Source organism: Gorilla gorilla, chromosome 3 (assembly GCF_029281585.2).
Source record: "Gorilla gorilla gorilla isolate KB3781 chromosome 3, NHGRI_mGorGor1-v2.1_pri, whole genome shotgun sequence".
In the NCBI taxonomy this organism is placed as follows: Eukaryota; Metazoa; Chordata; class Mammalia; order Primates; family Hominidae; genus Gorilla; species Gorilla gorilla.
In genome coordinates this window covers 147,252,501-147,267,397 of record NC_073227.2, presented here as the reverse complement: position 1 = coordinate 147,267,397, position 14,897 = coordinate 147,252,501, and the positions used below count along the sequence as shown (strand labels likewise).

Here is a 14,897-nt window from a genome sequence, read left to right as displayed (position 1 = left end):
GGCGTCTTCGTCATAAAATCTTTGCCTGTGCCTATATCCTGAATCATATTGCCTAGATTGTCTTATAGTTTTGGGTTTTACGTTTAAGTCTTTAATCCATCTTGAGTTGATTTTTGTATGTGGTGTAAGGAAGGGACCCAGTTTCAATCTTCTGCATATGGCTAGTCAGTTATCCCTGCATCATTTATTGAATGGAGAATCCCTTCCCCATTTCTTGTTTTCATCAGGTTTGTCAAAGATCAGATAGTTGTAGGTGTGTGGTCTTATTTTTGGGTTCTCTATTCTGCTCCATTGGTCTATATGTCTGTTTTTGTGCCCATACCATGCTGTTTTGGTTACTGTAGCCCTTTAGTATAGTTTAAAGTCAGGTAGCATGATGCCTCCAGATTTGTTCCTTTTACATAGGATTGCCTTGCTATTTGGACTCCTCTTTGATTTCAAATGAATTTTAAAATAATAGCTTTTTCTTGTTCTGTGAAGAATGTCAATGGTAGTTTAATGGGAATAGCATTGAATCTATAAATTGCTTTGGCAGTATGGTCATTTTAATAATACTGATTCTTCCTATCCATGAGCATGGAATGTTTTTCCATTTGTGTCCTCTGACTTCTTTGAACAGTAGTTTGTAATTTTCCTTATAGAGACCTTTTGCCTCCATAGTTAGCTGTATTCCTAGGTATTTTATTCTTTTTGTGGCAATTGTGAATGGGAGTTTGTTCCTGATTTGGCTCTTGGCTTGACTGTTGTTGGTTTATAGGAATGCTAGTGATATTTGCACATTGATTTTGTATCCTGAGACTTCACTGAAGTTGTTTATCAGCTTCAGAAGCTTTGGGGCTGAGACTAATCAGTTTTCTAGATATAGGATCATGTCTTCAACAAACAGGGATAGTTTGACTTCTTCTCTTCTTCTTTGGATGCCCTTTATTTCTTTATCTCGCCTGATTACCCTGGCCAGAACTACCAATACTATGTTGAATAGGAGTGGTGAGAGAGGGTATCTTTGTTCTGTGCCAGTTTGCAAGGAATGCCTCTAGCTTTTGCCCATTCAGTGTAATGTTGGCTGTTGGTTTGTCATATAAGGCTTTTACTATTTTGCGTTATGTTTTTTCAGTACCTAGCTTATTGAGAGTTTCCAACATGAAGGGATGTTGAATTTTATTGAAAACCTTTTCTACATTGATTGAGATAATCACGTGGTTTTTGTCTTTAGTTCTGTTTTTGTGATGAATCACATCTCTTGATTTGTGTATGTTGAACCAAACTTGCATCCTGGGAATGAAGCCTCCCTAATTGTGGTGGATAAGCTGTTTGATGTGCTGCTGAATTCAGTCTGTCAGTATTTTGTTGAAGATTTTTGCATCAATGTTTATAAAGGATTTTGGCCTGAAGTTTTCTTTTATTTTTGCTGTATCCCTGCCAGGTTTGGGAATCAGAATGATGCTGGCCTAGTAGAATGAGCTGGGGAGGATTCCCCACTTTTCAATGTTTTGGAATAGTTTTAGTAGGAATGGTAACAGCTCTTCTTTGTACCTCTGGTGGAATTCAGCTGTGAATCCATCTGGTCCTGGGGTGTTTCTGATTGGCTATTTATTACTGTCTCAAATTCAGAACTCATTATTGGTCAGTTCAGGCATTCAATTTCTTCCTGGCTCAGTGTTGCGAGGGTGTATGTGTCCAGGAATTTATCTATTTTTCTAGATTTTCTAGTTTATGTGCATAGAGGTGTTCAAAATATTCTCTGATGGTCGTTCATATTTCTGTGGGGTCAATGGTAGTATCCACTTGTCATTTCTGATTTGATTTATTTGAATCTTCTCTCTTTTCTTCTTTATTAGTCTAGCTAGTGTTCTATCTTATTAATATTTTCAAAAAATCAGCTCCTGGATTCATTGATTCTATGAATGGTTGTTCATGGTTCTGATTTTGGTTATTTCTTGTCTCCTGCTATCTTTGGGGTTTGTTTGCTCTTGGTTGTCTGGTTCTTTTAGTTGTGATGTTAGGCTGGTATGTTGTATCTTTGTTCTCATTAGTTTTGACGAACTTGATTTCTGCCTTAATTTCATTATTTACCCAAAAGTCATTCAGGAGTGGGTTATTCAATTTTCATGTAATGTATGGTTTTGAGTGAATCTCTTAGTCTTTATTTCAAATTTGATTGTGCTGTGGTCTGAGAGACTGTTATGATTTCAGTTCTTTTGCATTTGCTGAGGAGTGTTCTACTTCCAATTATGTGATTGGTTTTAGAGTAAGTGCCATGTAGTGATGAGAAGAATGTATAATCTGTTGTTTTTGAGTGGAGAGTTCTGTAGATATCTATCAGGTCCTTTTGATCTAGTGCTGAGTTCAGGTGCTGAATATCTTTATTAGTTTTATGTCTCAATGATCTGTCTAATATTGTTAGTGGGGTGTTAAAGTTTCCCATTATTATTGTGTAGGAGTCAAAGTCTCTTTGAAGGTCTCTAAGAACTTGCTTTATGAATTTGGATGCTCCTTTATTGGGTGCATGTTTATTTAGGATAGTTAGATATTCTTGTTGAATTAAAGCCTTTATCATTATATAATGCCCTTCTTTGTCTTTTATAATCTTTGTTGGTTTAAAATCTGTTTTGTCAGGAACTTAGATTGCAACCCCTGCTTTTTTCTGTTTTCCATTTCTTGGTAGATTTTCCTCCATCCCTTTATTGTGAGCCTATATATGTCTTTGCATATGAGATGAGTCTCTTGAAGACAGCATACTGATGGTTCTTGGTTCTTTATCCAGGTTGCCACTCTGTGTCTTTTAATTTGGGGGATTTATCTTATTTACATTTAAAATTGTATTGTTATGTGTGGATTTGATCCTGTCACCATGATGTTAGTTGGTTATTTTGCAGACTTGTTTATGTGGTTGCTTTATAGTTTCACTGGTCTGTATACTTCAGTGTGTTTTTGTAGCAGCTGATAATGGTCTTTCCTTTCTATATTTTGTGCTTCCTTCAGGAGTTCTTGTAAGTCAGGTCTGTTGGTAACAAATTCCCTTAGCATTTGCTTGTCTGAAAATGATCTTATTTCTCTTTCACTTATAATACTTAATCTAGCTGGATATGTAATTCTGGGTTGGAATTTCTTTGCTTTAAGAATGTTGAGTATTGGCCCCCCAATCTGCTCTGGCTTGTAGGAATTAAGCTGAGAGGCTTACTGTTAATCTCATGGGCTTCCCTTTGTAGGTGACCTGGCCTTTCTCTTTAGCTGCCTTTAATATTTTTTCTTTCCCTTCCACCTTGGAGAATGTGATGACTGTGTGTGTTGGGGATAATCTTCTCATGAAGTATCTCTTTGGCATTCTCCACATTTCCTGAATTTGAATGTTGGCCCTGCTAGCTAGGTTGGGGAATTTTTCATGGATGATATCCTGAAATATGTTTTCCAAATTGGTTCCATCCTCCCTATCTCTTTCAGGTACACTAATCTGTCATAGATTCAGTCTCTTTATATAATCCCATATTTCCTGGAGGTTTTATTCATTCAATTTTATTCTCTTTTTCTCTATTCTTGTCTGCCTGTCTTATTTCAAAAAGATAGTCTTCAAGCTCTGAGATTCTTTCCTCTGCTTAGTCTATTCTGCTATCAATAATTGTGATTGCATTATGAAATTCTTGTATTGTGTTTTTCAGCTCTATCTGTTTGGTTACAGTCTTCTCTATACTGACTATGTTGTCTGTCAGCTTCTGCAATGTTTTATCATGACTTTTAGCTTCCTTGCATTGGGTTACAATGTACTCTTTTAGCTCAGTAAATTTTGTTCCTATCCATATTCTGAATTCTGTGTCTGTCATTTCAGCCATCTCAGCCTCATCCCAGTCTGGAACCCTTGCTGGAGAGGTGATGTGGTCATTTGAAGGAAAGAAGGCACTCTGGCTTTTTGTGTTTTCAGCATTCTTGTGCTGATTCTTTCTCATCTTTGTGGGCTTATCTACCTTCAATATTTGATGTTGCTGACCTTTGGATGGATTTTTTTTTCTTTTAACAGTCTGACTCCTTTTCCATAGGGCTGCTATAGTATCCTAGGGGTCCACTCCAGTCCCTGGTTACCTCGAATTTTCCAGTCCCTGGATGTCTCACCAGTGAAGGTTGTGAAACAGCAAAAATGGCAGCCTGCACCCTCCTCTGGGAGCTCCATCCCAAGAAGGTATGGAAGTTTTGCCAACCTGAGTGGACCTGTAGGAGGTGGCTGGAGACCCTAGATGGGAGGTCTTACCCAGTCAGGAGGAATGGGATCAGCGACCTGCTTTAAAAAAGTAGTTTGGCCACATTTTCCTAGAGCAGCTGTGCTGTTCTGGAGGTCCACTTCAGCCCCCACCCCCCTCCCCTGCCCGTCACCTTGGACACTCTGAAACCCAAGGCTGGAACTGCTAAGTTACTGAAACAGCAAAGATGAAGGCCCACCCCTTCTGTGAGCTCCTTCTCAGGGATACCTGAAATCTCTGTCAGCTGAACACCAGTGGGGGTGACCAGAGACCTTGGTTGGGAGAGTCCACCCAGTGATGAGGAACAGGGTTGGGGACCCACTTAAAGAAGTAGTCTGGTCACATTTTCATGGAGGTGCTGTGCCATGCTGGGGTACCACCTCCATCTCCTGTCAGCTTGGGCTCTCCAAGCCCAAAGGCTGGAATTGCTAAGTTGCCCAAACAGCAAATATGGAGGCCCACCCCTCCCTCTGGGAGTTTCATCCCAGGGAGTTTTCAAATTTCTGTAGGATGGAGAACACTGGTGGGGGTGGCTGGAGACCCCAGTTGGGAGGTTCTGCCCAGTGAGGAGGAATGGGATTGGGGACCTGATTTAAAAAGCAGTGTGGCCACGCTTTTACAGAGTAGCTGTGCTGTGCTGGGGTACTGCTTCCAAAGCCCACAGGCTGGAATGGCTAAGTTGCCCAAACAGCATAAATGGTGGCCTGACGTTCTATATTCCGTATAGACATTATCCCTTTTTTAATCTAGTTCTTTATTTTTCATTTTTAACCAAAAGTATTTCAGTTAAAATATCATAGAACTGCCTTTGTTTTTCTCAGAGAATTTTATGGAATTAATGTTATATGAAACTCATTTTGGATAATGTTGGCTATTAAATGGTAAAAATCAAACAAAAGGGACAGCTTCTCCCAATCTCATTCTGTGACAAATTGGACAAAATTCTGGTTCTTCTGAATTCCTAATCTGTAGCACATTATCAGTTTTATTTTATATGTACATGTTTCTAAACATAATCATGAAATTTAGAGCTTTAGGACACCTTGGAAATGATGTCATTGAACTTTTAAATTTTACTTAAAAAGAAATGGAAATCCAGAGGAGGTCAGTGTTTTACTCATGATTACACAGATAAATGGCAATTATCTCAACCATGCATTTTCCATACATTGCAGTCCATAGCATCCCTATTAATAAGGAGTCTCTTTGTGCAAAAATGCCTTAGTGAATCTCTCCAGATCCTGCTTGTTTGCAGGAAGTGATGTTTGTTAACTTTCTAGGTACTTCTTAGAGGCCTACTGCTTTCCCAGTACTTTCTATTTCCCACTTCATCCTATCTGGATCATGGTGACAACTGCAGCAGTCACTTTAGATACAGAAGTGGAAACCACAGTTGAGATAGAGCTGCCTCCACCACAGAGTCCCTGGACAACCTCAGGAATCAGGGTCCATTATAAAAGACAAATTAACCTTTGCCTTGTCTGAGCCATTGCACTTTGGCTGTCTCGTTACTGCTACCTTTCTTATACCCTAATTAATATGCCCTAAAAATAAATCCTCATGAAGTTTTTGTATGATTAAATTATATATTTACAGCACTTAGAAAAGGCAAGTAAACAGAGTCAGTGTTGAATAAAAAATAGCTGTTATTTTTCAAATTATTATTTAATTCAGAGATAAATTAGCTCAAATTGAAGACTAAAAGATTGTGGAAGTGTAACTGCTATTTAATTTGTGTTAATCTTTCAAGTTGTTGTGGCATATATTATAAGACAAGAAGGAGTAAAATTTCCCATTTACTACCTTACCAGAGATGGTGTAATATGGGGAAGTTTCAGATAGGAAGATGAAAGAGTAATCTGCTTGTTTAATTCTCCAATAACCACCAAGAAGGATAGCAATTAGTGTCCAAATGAGCAATGACTTTATATCTGGGATGGTGCCCAGAAGGTGATGGCCCAAGATGATCAACTCATTCAAGCTTCTCAACTATCACTAGGGTTTTGCTTTTTACTAATGCCATTTTCAAAATAGGCAGATAGTCTATCCCTGCCAACAAATTCAATTTCAAAAAGAAAAGAATGGTGAAGATTAAAAACAAAACAATACAAAGCAAAGAGTGGGGAGGGGAAAGTGTATATCCTCTATTGAAGTTAGGTTGTATTTTATTTTTTAATTTGAAGTGTGATCCAAAGTGCCTTTGTACTGACATGTGAAATAATCTGCTCTTTTGTGATTGACTAATGAATATCACACAGTGGTAATGGACAGGAAGACAAAGACAACCTCAGAAATAGGTCCTGTGAACCTCACTCGATGCAGAGGCTGCTGGTTTTGCTAGAAAACTCAGTGGTTACAGAACGATTACTGGGGAAATACCTCCCAATTCTTGAGCCAATGCAGATCTGGACAGGGATATATAAAGACATTATTAATTTGGATGAAAGTTTTGTTTTTGCCAATATATCTTTTATTTGGCTCCAGATAAGACGGTTGTTCTGAGGTTTTTGAAAGACCTTAAGTATGCTATTTATTAGAGAAACATTCATTTAATCAAATAACACTCACTTTATAGAGGAAGAAATATTCCTCTGCTTTGAGGGCCATAGGTCATACATTGGCGTATGGCTTTGGTCACTGACAGTGCTGACATGATGGGGAATTTTTTTCTTCTTCCCTTATGAGGATTCTATTCTGTAATCTCTGGCTCCATTAGAAACTTCACTGCTTAACAGAAACAATTGTTCTTTGTTCTCATGGCCAAATGAAAGCTCTTGTTTCCAGTCCAGCTCTGCTGGCAGGTTAGATGCAATCAGGGGTGTCATCAAGGAAAGAAGAGAATATGCAGAATACAACCACTTGTTGTTTTTAGAGGCAAAAGGCCCACTTTTTTGGCAAAGTCAAAGCTAAGCTCATGTGAGAGAAAAAAAAGGCTAAATTATGGATCTTTCAAAGTGATGGTTAATGCTTTGTACAAATTCAAAGTAAGAGTTGAGAGCTTCAAACTTCTGACCACTTTCATAAGATAGACACCTTCACAGGCAGGCTTAGACATTTTTACATATTTCAGAAACTCGAGCTTAAAATGTGATGCATCAAACATGTCCATAATGCCAACACCTTAGAGTTCATATATTTATTCAAGAATCTTTCATTTGATGTCTGTAGTAGAAAGCCTATCATAAAATGATTTGTGGAATATCCTTCTGAAAAAAAAATGGCTAGAAGAATGTAGAGGAATCTCTTTTGTTGCAAGTTTGAGGATTTTTAACTAGATTACTATCACACTAAGCTAGGTCTTTCCCTCCTCACAAACACTCCATTTTTCATAATATTGATTAGCCTGCTGCTGAAATAGCTCTCTGGCTCTTTGGTCATTGTTTGTGAATTACCTCCATGAAGTGCGGTAGCACCTACCTTTGTGAGGTAGATTAGGGTTAGGGAATAAGTATAATTCATTTTTGTATTTGTGATTCCTAATTGCACGTAAGAGCTGAAAAAATTAAGAGGGAAGCTAAAATCTAATTCAGAAAAATGCCTCCATGGCTGATAGGTATTGCTAGAAGCTGTGTCACTAGTGTTTTCAAAGATATGTGTATGGTGCAAGTGCAGAGAGAGATGACAGGGGCTGAATCAGTTGGAGTTCTAGAATGTAAGCTGGCCAGGGAGCCATTAGAGAGAAGGGCGGGTCATTGAGGAAACCAATGGAAGAGGAAATTTGAAGGAAAAGGAAATGGACATCCTCTTTAATTGGAACAGTGTTTGAGGGCTGAGAAAAAAACTGTTAAAGAGTACTGAAGGAGAGAAGAGTCTCAGGGGAATTGTGAGGCAAAAAGATTATCTTCAAACAGAAAAATTTCAAAAGCATACATTTAACCATCTGGAGTTTTTTTAAAAAAGGAACATTTATTCTGTCTTTTGAAAGGAAAGATTTGACATTTAATTGCATTTTTATCCCCCAGGAAGAACACATCTTCAGCTTAATTATTCTCCACACGAAAAATCTGTGTCTGTGTGTGTGTGTGCGTGTGTTCCATATGCTTAGTATGCACTAAACACACATTTTAGCAAAGTTCTATTGGCATGACAAACTACACACACACACACACACACACACACGCATACACACACACACAAGTAGATGATGTATGTGTGCTTCCAGAATATTTTTTTAAAGCTTAGTTCATGGTTGTAATGAACAATGCTGATTTGGAACAAACCAAAATTCTGGTGGGGTGCTTTGCTGAAAACATTGATTCTTAACATCATAACATGGATTCAATATTGACACATCTATTAGTGCTGGCAAGTAAAGTATCATGCTTCTGTTAGAAAAGGTAATAGCCTCAAGGATTAGCTATAAGTAGCCATCATGACATTTTTATCTAAGTTGGTCCGGTGATACTTGTGTTGTAGTCTTACGAGGATTAGTTGAGTCAATGCATATGAAAGTGCTCTTAGAAGTATGACATTTCTATGCAAATACATGGCACATATATGAGTTGTGTATAAAGATATTATGATATGTCAAAGTCTCTGAGAGAGCATATATATGATATTGATACTAAACTTCAAGGCAGGAATTGGGAAAATGTGTTCCAGGCTCTGGGAGATGTTCTCAGATCAAATGAATTTTTTAGTAAAAATTTATGTAAAATGGTCAGCTGATTCAGGATTAAACATGAAAACACAGTATAATGGGTTTATGTTTTGGTTTAAAAGGACCATTTATCCAATTTTGTAGGTTAGTTTATTCATATGTTTGAGATCTGGCAGTGGATGTAATGGGGGTTCCAGAAGAGGCTACCATACATATATTGGATTCCATTAGAATTTAAGAAATTTAACAATAAAAACACAAATAAATGATTATATATACACTACATATAATAAATAAATATATAGCTATTATATGTAAGCTACATATAATAAATAAATATAATACATTTAAAGCATTATAACCTTCTTGTAATACGTATAAAGCATTATAAGAAAAAATAAATAGTAGAAACAAAAGGATAAAAATAGAATGAATATAGGTGGACAATAGGGGCTTACAGGGTTATGACTAAATCACAAATTTATATAATTTTTCAACTTACAAAGTAAATACAATAAATGTTATTTATAGAAAATGTTGAAAACACAGAAATCTATAAAAAGAGAAAAGAAAATCTATAATTTCTCTAGCTAGAAGTAACTATAAACATTTTGATACTTATTGTTCTAACCATTTTGTTATCTATGAATACAAAACTTTATATACAAAAGTGAGCCATTAGTCACATATTTCTTTTCACATTGCAATATATGTGACTGTTTTCCATGACCTTAAAAACTATTTGAGAAATAATTTTAAATGGTTGCATATTCTTGTATGTATAACCATAATTTACTCAAACAATATCTAATATTAGACATATGTTGTCTCCAAGATTTTGCTGTTATCAGGGTTACTGCTCTTACCATATTTGTGTATGAATACCTAATTATTTACTTGGAAAATTTTTCTAGAAAATGACAGAAATTTTGACTGAGTCAAAAGTCACAAAGAGTTTGAAAGCTCTGGGGTTCAACTCTGTGAATGTGAATATTGGCTCTCCCACTTCATGTCTCTGTGATTTTGAATAAGTTAATATCTCTGAGCTTCAGTTGATCTGCAATTAGAGATTACAATGATAACTTCTTCATGGGTTTGTTGTGAGCGTTACTTTGATATTAAACAGGTGTAGTAAGCACTCTTCTTGGCATCCAATGAATGTTAGAAGTTACTATTAATTAAACTATTACTTTAATAGTAATCAGTAATAGTAATCAGTGTTTTCAGCAAAGCACTTAGGGGACCACCAGAATTTGGGTTTGTTCCAAATCAGAATTGCTCATTATAACCATAAACTAAGATTTGAAAAAAATTCTGGAAGCACACATACATCATCTACTCGTGTGTATGTGTGTGTCTAGTTTGTGATGCCAATAGAACTTAGCTAAAATGTGTGTTTAGTGCATACTAAGCATATGGAACAGGCAGACAGACAGACAGACACACACACACACACAGAGTAATGTTATTACTTTTAATGGTGAAAACTGCAGTTACTTTTGTACCAAACCTAATATAATCATTATGTCTCAACATTGCCCTTTGGAAATGTTGTGCCACTTAAAACTATTATCATTTCTATCTCAGAACACATCTTGAAAATTCTTCATACAGCAAAGATGCCAACTCATTGTCATATATGGTATAAATATTATTCTAGTATTTCACTTGCATTCTAATTTTTTTAGACTTTTTATTTGTATGAGTCAAGTCCATTTATATTCACACAGCAGAGATAGACAAATGCTTGGCTACAAATACTTGAATCCAACACACATGTGGTGATGTTGACATTCCTCTGTGAAAATTAAGGCCCCAGACAAGGCTCCACATATATTTATTTGTTTGTGAGATGGAGAAACTGCACCAAGACTTGTGAGCATAGTAAGGATTTTGCTCAAGAAATATTTCTGAATGTGTTTCAGAATTTGAATGAAGGTTTGCTCAAATCTCCGAAGTTCCACTTGTAAAATTAGGGCTAAGATGATTTTGGTCTGAAAATATTTCAAAGAAATGATAAACCATTTCACACCTTCACTAGAAATAAAAAGCTCCATTTCCTCATATTAAAGATTGTTTTGCATCACATGGCTTCTTAGTACAGGTTCTCAGAAGAATTCATTGCAAAATATATCTTCTGGGGCTAAGTATATCATATTGACCTATCTATTTAATATGAAGAGATTAACTTGGATAATTATGCTAAAAGATTGATATTAGTTAATTTAATTCTTGAGAATAAGTTTTTTTCTTATAATATTTCAAGACTAAGGTCAATTTTCTTTTGATGCCATTCCTAATTTATGGACAATTACATCATATTGTTAGAATTTTCAAAAATATCTATTTTATTTTCTATGGTATAAACCAAGTATCTACATCATTCCAAAGTTACTAAGAAATATGTGCCTCTATAAATTGTTTCTGATTCCTCAGGAAAATTTGTGACCTGCTTTTCCTCTGGCAGTGGTATTAAATAGCAGGTTGGTTTGAACATCAGTAACCAAAAACCTTTATTGACTTCATGCAGAATATCCTACAAATAGGCTGGGGGTGGTGGCTCACACCTGTAATTCCAGCACTTTGGGAGGCCAAGGCAGACAGATCACTTGAGCTCAGAAGTTTGAGACCAGCTTGGGCAAAATGGCACAAGCCCGTCTGTACAAAAAATACAAAAATCAGCTAGGCATGATGGTGTGAGCCTGTAGTCCCAGCTACTCCAGAGGCTGTTGTGTGAGGATTGCTTGAGCCCAGGAAGTCGAGGCTACAGTGAGCAGTGATTGCGGCACTGCACTCCAGCCTGGGCAACAGAGCCAGACTACCCCCTGTCCCAAAAGGATAACCTACAAATAATCCAGTTCACTGAGTCCAAAGTTGAGGAGAAAGCAATAAAACTGTCAAATTCTCTTATATAATTTTGAATCAATTGTGAGACAGATGACAGTAAGTGTAATACAATTAAGATTGGAGTAGCTATGTTTGAAGTTTCCTTCCTCTCCTTGTAAAGATTGGTCTTTAAACCCAGATATACTCTAAAAATGTTAAGGAAGAAACTGACATGAGGTTTACACATGGAGCTCAGTAAACAGATTCATTCTTTTGTGGCAGTGAGGGTTATTACACAGATATGAACTTAGACTGCACTTACAGTTAGTTTCATTCCGTTTAGGACTTAATTATTCTAGATGTCTTGATTTACATATGCCAGTTTTCTTCCTGAGAAGCGTTACCACATCTTAGTCTTCCTTTGTATTCCTGACATTTTTTAACAGTTTAGGACCCCTTTTAAGTTGTTAATAGACCTGTTGACTAATCAAAATTATTTTGCTGGTGTTCGCTATCATTTTAGGTAGAAGAGTTATCAGGTGACACTGGCTTCAGTTTCCACAATAACATCTGGACTATCAATGCAAGAAGCAATGCATGAGGCTAGACCAGATAGCCTGCTCTCATGTGCTGACATTGGCCACACCTTGGGAAAAAAGTAGGTATTTTTCTGGTGACATTTGGACTTCTCTGTATTTTAGGCTTTTTGCTGGAAAGAATGAGAGGAACAGTTTCTTAGAATTGAAAACCTAGACTTTTTTAGCTTTAATCAGCCTTAGGGTCTCTTCTCTTGGTATTTACTCAATTCCTTTCATACACAAACTTCTTTTATCAACATAAAAATCTGAAATTATTAATATTTTAAGAAAATATCTTTTTAAATACTGAAACTTGAAAACCACACAAACTATTTGAAAAGAAGAATGTATGCCAGGTTAAATTTCTCCCTTTTCTGACTGATTGAAAGAAGGAAAGAAGAAAATTATAGTGCTGGCATAGTAGAAAGATCAAAATTCTAACTTAAGATTTTCTAGAAACTGAAGTTAAGAGTTGTAGGCTTTAAATAAGAGAGAGAGAGAGAGAAAGAGGAGAGGAGTGAATGTGGGTGTATCGGGTGGGAATGTGGTTGGGGGATATTTTGGATTATACTACTAATGTATGATTCGGTGTTGAAATTTGAATTTTAGGATACCCATTTCATATTGTAATGAGTTTATTCAAGGCATTATATGGAATTAAATGTATGAATTTATTATTTACAAGTCCTATATAGCCTGACTCAAACCATTTAGACACTTGGAGATTGTTTCCTCAATTTTAAAGTGGAGAGATTGTTTGGGCAATCCGTCTCACAGGATTGTTGGAAACAGGGAAGATCACATGTGTGAAATTTTAAAAAATGATAAAGATCCAAATAATTATGTGTTCCTTACAATTATTGTCTTTGCACTTACAGTACACACACACACACACACACACACACGTGCACACATTTATATGAACTTAAAGTAGTGGCACCATACATTGAGACCAGGTTTACACACAGTGACCTGGGTTATAGGGGACTGTGCCCGGAGTTTATACAAGCTGACAACATTTTAGTGTGTGCTCACTTGTAAGCATTTACCCTGAGTAAACCTGTGACCCACCACCTAGTAGATGTTTCTGAATAGAATGTTGAGCTACTATGAACTGGAGTTGCTGACAATCACTGGGAGTTTCTGACCCCATTAATTATGTGTTCAGCAATACAGTATTTGGCACATTAAAAACTACTAATTATGCCCATATTTTAATCTTAATTTTCCAGTTTATTATGATTTCTTCATCATGCCCAAACTGTCTGAGTAAGCAGCTTATCTCCCAATATCTCCACTTGCCTAACAGATGTTCTCTCTCTCTCAACAGATGTTGGCACTTCTTAGGAAGGAGCCATCCATGTCTGAAGAGAAGAAATGATAATTAACTTCATCATGTGGAAAGCTTTAGAAGGAAGTATCTTGTCCTTCTGTCCAAACCCGCCTCCTCCTCACCACCCCCAATAAAAATAAAAGCCAAACAAATAAAACATTAGCAGTAGCTCTGAGTTTCTTCCTTTCACTTTTTCTCTCTCTTCATGCCTTTTCTCCTCCATTCCTTCCTTCTTTCAAATCATTTTTACTAGTTTAAGAGAATAATTCAATCTATATTTAGAAATCGGACTTAAAACTTCAAAAATTATACTGAAATAGCTTCCCCTTAAAGGGTGAAACAGTCATGATAAAAATAACAACCGATAGAATAAAATGATATAAAATTAGCTGAGTTTATAGTTTCTTTTACACCTCCATAATTTATGTGGATTTGGAAATACAGACAGTATACTGAAAACTAAGAAGTTTTCTATGAATTATGAGAATTTGCAATCCACATAGGCTTAAGTCTAATGTTAGAAGATAAAACAAATTGACCTTAAATAACTTTCTGACATAACCTCATTTCATGGATGAAAAACCCTAAAGCTCTCATAAGTAAAGTGATTTACTTCAGGACACAAACTAGTTGATTTAGTTTGGATGTTTGTCCCCTCCAAATCTCATGTTGAAATGGAATCCCCAGTGTTGGAGGTGGGGCCTGGTGGGAGGTGTTTGTGTCGTGGGGCAGATCCATTATCCTTATGAGCTGCTTGGTGCTATCCTTGTGATAGTGAGTGAGTTCTCATGAAATCTAGTTGTTTAAAAATGTGTGGCACCTCCCCACCCCCCTTGCTCCTGCTCTTGCGGTGTGATATGCCTGCTGCCTCTTCACCTTACACCGTGATTGTAAGCTTCCTGAGGCCTCACCAGAAGCAGTTGTGAGTACCATGCTTCCTGCAAAGCCTGCAGAACTGTTAGCCAATTAAACTTCTTTTCTTTCTAAATTTCCCATCCTCAGTTATTCCTTTATAGCAACTCAAAAATGGGCTAATAAACTAGTTGTGGGCATATCTATACTGAAAACATACTTTTATTTCTGAATTATTTAAACTTTTTATTTAGAAATTGGCAAGTTAAAAGATGTGTTATTTAACGTTATACTGTTATTTTCCCAGTCCCTAGAGAGGCATTCAAGACATGGTATGTATTCATGAAGTATTTGTTTTTAAACAAGTGTGTTCATGTATAATTAACAGCTTTCTCATTGAAGGACAATATTGAATTGAAGTTATAGGTGGTGATTCAGGAGCCATAACTGTTTAGGTTCAAATTCTGACTCCTCTATTT

The 14,897-nt window shown here is 36.5% G+C and overlaps 1 long non-coding RNA gene across 1 annotated transcript; it reads left to right on the top strand.

Moving 5' to 3' along the window:
• Window positions 1-4,037: 4,037 nt before the first annotated feature.
• LOC129533177 (uncharacterized) lies at window positions 4,038-13,918 on the top strand. Its single transcript, XR_008679233.2, has 3 exons — window positions 4,038-4,171; window positions 12,179-12,313; window positions 13,564-13,918. It is a non-coding gene; the product is annotated as an uncharacterized lncRNA (long non-coding RNA).
• Window positions 13,919-14,897: the final 979 nt, after the last annotated feature.